We start from the raw sequence: 6,000 nt of genomic DNA, 5'->3' as shown, positions 1-6,000 counted from the left end.
GATTTTATGATTCATAATAAGGGAGATTTATTGGTACTCTGGATTTTCCTCCTTCTGATTAGCATCTATATTGGTCATTTTTACCCTATCTCTGTATTGTGATCTTATCAGCCAGACACACCCAAGGCAGAATGACTCATCCTTGGAGAAGGCTTCCCGTTGAGCTTCTGGATGAGTCACTGTCCTGGGTGCACCTCTGGATTGGGAAGAGGCAGCTCTTTCGCTGAGGTCCTTCTTACAAGTACAGTCTCTCAAAGAAGACCTCCTTGGCACTGCAAATGACGAGACGGCACTCCAGCTGGGAGTGAAATGAATTCCAAGGGGGATAAATGTCAAGTTCTGCATTTAGGTAGGAAAAATCAAATGCATAATTATAGGATGGGGGAGACTTGTCTTGGCAGTAGGATGTGTGAAAAGGATCTAGGGGTCTTAGTAGACCATCCGCTGAACAGGAGTCGGCAGTGTGATGCGGTAGCTAAAAAGGCAAATGTGATTTTGGGCTGTATCAACAGAAGTATAGTGTCCAGATCACGTGAAGTGATGGTATTGCTTTACTTTGTCCTGGTTAGACCTCACCTAGAGTATTGTGTTCAGTTTGGGGCACAACAATTTAAGAAGGGTATAGACAAGCTGGAACGTATCCAGAGGAGGGCAACAAAGATGGTGAGGGGTCTGGAGACCAAGGCCTATGAGGAAAACTTGAAGGAGCTGGGTCTGTTTAGCCTGGAGAGGAGACGACTGAGAGGTGATACGATAACCATCTTCAAGTACCCGAAGGGCTGTCATAGAGAGGATGGTGCGGAGTTGTTTCCTGTTGCCCCGAAGGTTTGGACCAGAACCAACGGATTAAAATTAAATCAGAAGAGTTTTCGGCTAAACATTAGGAAGAACTTCCTGACAGAGTGGCTCCTCAGTGGAACAGGCTTCCTCGGGAGGTGGTGGGCTCTCCTGCTTTGGAGGTTTTCAGACAGAGGCTAGGTGGCCATCTGACAGCAATGCGGATTCTGTGAACTTAGACAGTCCATGAGAAGAGGGGGAGGGAGGGTCGCCTCAGTGCTTAGTTCTCGTGGCCCTTTCTTACATTCCCAGAGAAATGCTGGTCGCCACTCTGGGGTCAGGAAGCAATTGTTCTCCAGGCCAGTTTGACCAGGGATCCTGGAGGGGTTTTGCCAACTCCTGGGCATGGAGGGGAGGTCACTGGGGGGGGGAGTATTTGTGAATTTCCCGCATTGTGCAGGGGGTAGGACTAGATTGCCCTGGAGGTCCCTTCCAACTCTATGATTCTATGAAACATGCCTAGACCAGGGAAGGCTTGAGAAGTTCTCATCACAAGAAGTGGAGCAGGCAAGTTCCCTTGGATGCTTCGGAGGTGGGCAGAGAACCTGACAGGCTCTGGGTGAGGCTGGCAGAGTTTACCACAGCAGAGGTTGCAAAATCCACCCCCTATTCCCCAAAGGAGCAGCAAATTTGCAAGCTGAGGGAAGAAAGCGTCCTCAGCCGGAGCTGATTTTCTCGCTCAGCCAGACTGGCTGGGCCCGCCCCGTGATGCTTGGGAGATCTAACAGCCACCTGCTTTGGGGTGTCTGGATATTTAGCAGAGCCATACGAGGATCATCTCCCAGAGCCTCTGGGTTTGGACGGAGGGTCCCTTTTCAGATCTTTGGGGCGACAGGTAAGCCGGGGCCAGGGAGGCTGTGGGGAGAGGGAGTAGGAAAGTGGCCTTTGAGATGATGCAGTTTGAGAGACAGGGATGGCCTGCGGCTTGGGGAAGTTGGGGAAGGGCTGTAGCTCAGTGGCAGGCAGTGTTCCCTCTAAGCTGAGTGAGTGAGAGCTAGCTCACAGGTTTTTAGCCTCCGGCTCACACTTTTTTGTCTCCGCTCAGGAAGGAGGGCTCCAGAGCAGACTAATTGATGTAGAAGCCAAATCACTCGCTCACGACTCTAATGCCAGCAGCTCACCAAGTAGAATTTTTGCCCCATGTTATTACTGTTTTTAATAACTCCGATTCTATTAAATTTTCCAGGCAGATCTAATGAATTTAATATCTCCCTCCCCCCCCCTTTCATATTGTTTTTACAAAATCGCCTCTAAGGTGGCCAAATCTTGCCCCTCGGCAAGATCAACAAGGAAGCAGCCAGTCAAGGCTTCTTACGAATTGTCTCTACTATCGAAATCGGCCTGGTAGGCTGCCTGGGAATCTTAGTGTCAATCGTGACTTATCTATGATTGTAACTAATAAAGAAAGAAAGTAGAATTTTTGCTCACGAGACTCCGTAGCTTAGAGGGAGCATTGGTCTCCAGCATCTCCAGAGAAAAGGATCAGGTGATGGGAATTTGGGAAACAAGGAAAAGAAAGACCTCTGGCTGAGACCCCAGAGCGCAGCTGCCATTCGGAATAGGGGCTGTGGCTCAGTGGGAGAGCTTCTGCTTGGTTTATTTGTTTGATTGTTTGTTTAATTTCTCTCCTGCCGTCCCCACGAACGGTAGGCTTGCCGAGTCCCCCCGGGGGTGGGGGGAACCCCTTCCCAGACGCCCGTTCCCTGCCGCCGGTAGATTGGGCCCCAGGGGGAACCCCACCCCCAAAGCACGGGATGTGCCCACGTCAGCACGTCACCTGGAAGTGACGCAGCCACGCCGGGCACGCCGGGGACGGGGCCATGGTCATCCGAGGGAAAACTCTATGTTTTTCCCTCGGATGACCGCAGCCCCGCCCCCGGCGCACCCGACGTGGCCGCGTCACTTCCGGGTGACGTGCTTGCGGTGCGTGTGCGCTTTGCGTGTGCGCTCCCGGAGCAAGCCAGGAGTCCCCCGCTGCGGCTTAAGGTAGGACTTGGCAACCCTAACGAACGGGCTCAGGGCAGGTTACACCATAAAAGTTATGACAGTGTTCACATTAAAATCCTAAAAGCCGTCAATTAAAATCACCAAAAAAAAACCCCAACCCCAATAAAGATGGCTGCGATTACACACACTAAGCAATGTGCCTTCAGTCCACTCTCTGTGTACTTTCCAACTGGATTTTACTGTGCGAACAAGCAATATCCAGTTGGAAAGTTCAGTGAAAGTGGATTGAAAGCGCATTATTCAGGGTGTGTGAGATCGCAGTCAATGGCATTCTGAATCCACGAAAGCTCATACCCAGAATCAGAGGTCATTTCCTGCAGGAGCGCACGGGAGCGGCGCACTGGCAGTAAAGAGCCCAGGGGGTGGGCACATGCAACAAGCCCCACCCCCTGCTCCCAGTAGCCCTCAGTCAGAGCAAGAAGCAGCCAGGTAAGCTGTAGAGAGCCAGTTTGATGTAGTGGTTAAGTGCGCAGACTCTAATCTGGGAGAACCGGGTTTGTTTCCCCCACTCCTCCACTTGCAGCTGCTGATGTGACCTTGGGTCAGTCACAAGCTCTGGCACAGCTGTCCTTGAAAAAGAGCAGTTGCTGTCAGAGCTCTCTCAGCCCCGTCTACCACACAGGGTGCCTGTTGTGGGGAGGGAAAGGGAAGGGAAAGGAGTTTGTAAGCCGCTCTGAGACTCCTTTGGGTAGTGAAGGGCGGGGTATAAATCCAATCTGTTCTTCTCTTCTTCTTCTTCTAGAGCCCTGCCCGGCCCCCCAGTCTAAAACAGTCCAGTGGCACCTTTAAGACCAAGTTTTATTCAGGTACCAGCTCTCCCTCCTCTGCGAGGACAGATCTGCATGCCCCCCCCCATAGCTAGCAATCCAAAACAGTTCAGTGGAGCCTGAGCAGTGGGTGTTGCCTTCTGACACACTTCCGGTGATGTCAGGGTGTGTGGCATATGCAAATAATTTATGCTAATAAGTTATGCGAATGAGCTCCTGCACCTCTTTTTCTACAAAATGACCCCTGCCCAGAAATTAAACTTTGTTGGTCTCAAAGGTCCCACTGGACTAAACGTCGTTCTGCAGCAGAACAGCTAGAGATACGAGACCGACAAGGTTTAGGGGGTTATAAGGGGGTCAAGAGTCAAAGCTGCCTTTGTCAGATAAGAGTCAGTTAGCCTGATCGCACCAGATCTCAGAAGCTAAGCAGGGTTGGTACTGGGAAGACTTTGCAGGAGGGAAGACTCTGCAGAGGAAGGCACTGGCAGAGCCACCTCTGCTTCTCACCTGCCTTGAAAGCCCCTTGGCTGGGGCAGTCCTATGTTGGAAGTGAAGCAGGGTCGGTACTTGGATGGGAGACCACCAAGGAAGGCTCTGCGGAGGAAGGCCATGGCCAACCACCTCTGCCTCTCACTTGCCTTGAAACCCCTTGCTGCATTTGTTATATGCTGGAAGCTAAGCAGGTACTTGGATGGGAGACCACCAAGGAAGGCTCTGCGGAGGAAGGCCATGGCCAACCACCTCTGCCTCTCACTTGCCTTGAAACCCCTTGCTGCATTTCTTATATGCTGGAAGCTAAGCAGGGTCAGTACTTGGATGGGAGACCACCAAGGAAGGCTCTGCGGAGGAAGGCGATGGCAAACCACCTCTGCTTCTCTCTTGCCTTGAAAGCCCTTTGCTGGGGTGGCCGTAAGCCGGTGGTGACTTGATGGCGCTGATGTATGTATTTAGTCTCTATGTGAGGCCCTCAGAAGAAATCACGAGGTCTGGAACTGGGTGTCATCAATGTGCTGATAGATCCAGGTGTAAATCCAAACAACGTTTAAGACCAAGACTAGTGTCGCCGAAGTCCCAAATATACACCAGGGGTCATTTTGTAGAAAAAAAGCTAGGGGAACTCATTAGCATAACTAATTAGCATATGCCACACACCCTGACATCACTAGAAGTGTGTCATAAGGCCACACACCCTGACATCACTGGAAGTGTGTCATAAGGCCACACCCACCACTCAGTTAGTCTTAGTCTTAGTCTTAAAGGTTAGTCTTAAAGGTCTTAGTCTTAAAGGTTAGTCTTAAAGGTTAGTCTTAAAGGTGCTATTTGTTAGTCTTAAAGGTGCGAGGAAGCCCCGCGAAGGCCCCCCGCCCCCAACGGTCCCGGCCGCCGCCGCCCTTGTGGCTCCACTGCCGAGCCCCATGAGGCGCCCGGCGGTGGACCTGCAAGGCCAGTGGGAGTGCGAGGAAGCCCCGCGAAGGGCCCCCACCTCCAACGGTCCCGGCCACCACCGGCCTTGCAGCTCCACTGCCGAGCTCCATCAGGGGCCCGGCGGTGGACTTGCAAGGCCGGCGGGAATGCGAGGAAGCCCCGCCAAGGCCCTCCCTGGCCCCAGGCAGGCAGGGGTGGGGAGAGGCGGGGAGGAAGCAACTTACCCTCCCTCTTCTCCTGCCTCCTCCTGGCTGAATGAGGGCCGGAAGCGGGGCAGCCGGAAGCAGGGGGCGGGGCTTCATCGTGTGCCCCGCCCCCCGCACCTCACTCGGGGGAACTGCGATCCCCCGCGATCCCCCCCGAAATGACCTCTGATCCCCACAAATGTGGGGCTCTAGGCGATGGACAAATGTGAAACTATTAAAAATGTAAAGCCATATCCGACATATTATAACAGTTAAAACAAGCAGCGAATTTTGTGTTTTGTAGTTCCTTCTCATTCCTGGTCTGTGAGTGCTTCATGGGCACGGGGAGGGAATAACTTCACAAGGGATAGGAGATCCGGGTAGGGTAGGGTACCAGCCACGATGTCAGCCGTGGTGTCACAACAACACTCATGCATACTGTGATAAGGCATTAGATACAATATTTCCTCCTCTGAAGATAAGACATAAACTCCATTTACTCAGTGTAACTTGATAGGAGGAGTCCACGTAATTATAACATATTCCAAACAGCCTTTGCAAAGACGCCCATTCTAGATATTTGGAAGATGCGTTTCCTTCGACTTCTTCAGTTTGCCGGCTGTGTGAGTGGAACCTGATTTCAGCAATTTCAACAGACCAAAAGGTTCATAGTGTAAGGACGGAATCACCAGATGTCTGGAACTGGGTGTCATTGATCTGCTGATAGATCCGGGTGGGTAGCCATGTCCGTCTGAAGCAGCAGAACACAGGCCAGTGGC

At 52.1% G+C, this 6,000-nt stretch overlaps 1 protein-coding gene across 1 annotated transcript in view; it reads left to right on the top strand.

Moving 5' to 3' along the window:
- The first annotated feature begins 1,605 nt into the window (after positions 1–1,605).
- The window catches only part of GBA (glucosidase, beta, acid), a 44,545-nt gene continuing 40,150 nt past the window's right edge, over positions 1,606–6,000 (top strand). Inside the window, exon 1 of the mRNA XM_015419121.1 lies at positions 1,606–1,672. The gene's annotated coding sequence lies outside the window, so the exon portion shown is untranslated. The remainder of the gene's footprint in view (positions 1,673–6,000) is intronic.

This window comes from Gekko japonicus, unplaced genomic scaffold (assembly GCF_001447785.1).
Source record: "Gekko japonicus isolate JY-2015 unplaced genomic scaffold, Gekko_japonicus_V1.1 scaffold25, whole genome shotgun sequence".
NCBI classification, from domain to species: Eukaryota; Metazoa; Chordata; class Lepidosauria; order Squamata; family Gekkonidae; genus Gekko; species Gekko japonicus.
The sequence above is the reverse complement of the archived record's forward strand: the minus strand, read 5'-3'. Positions and strand labels throughout refer to the sequence as shown.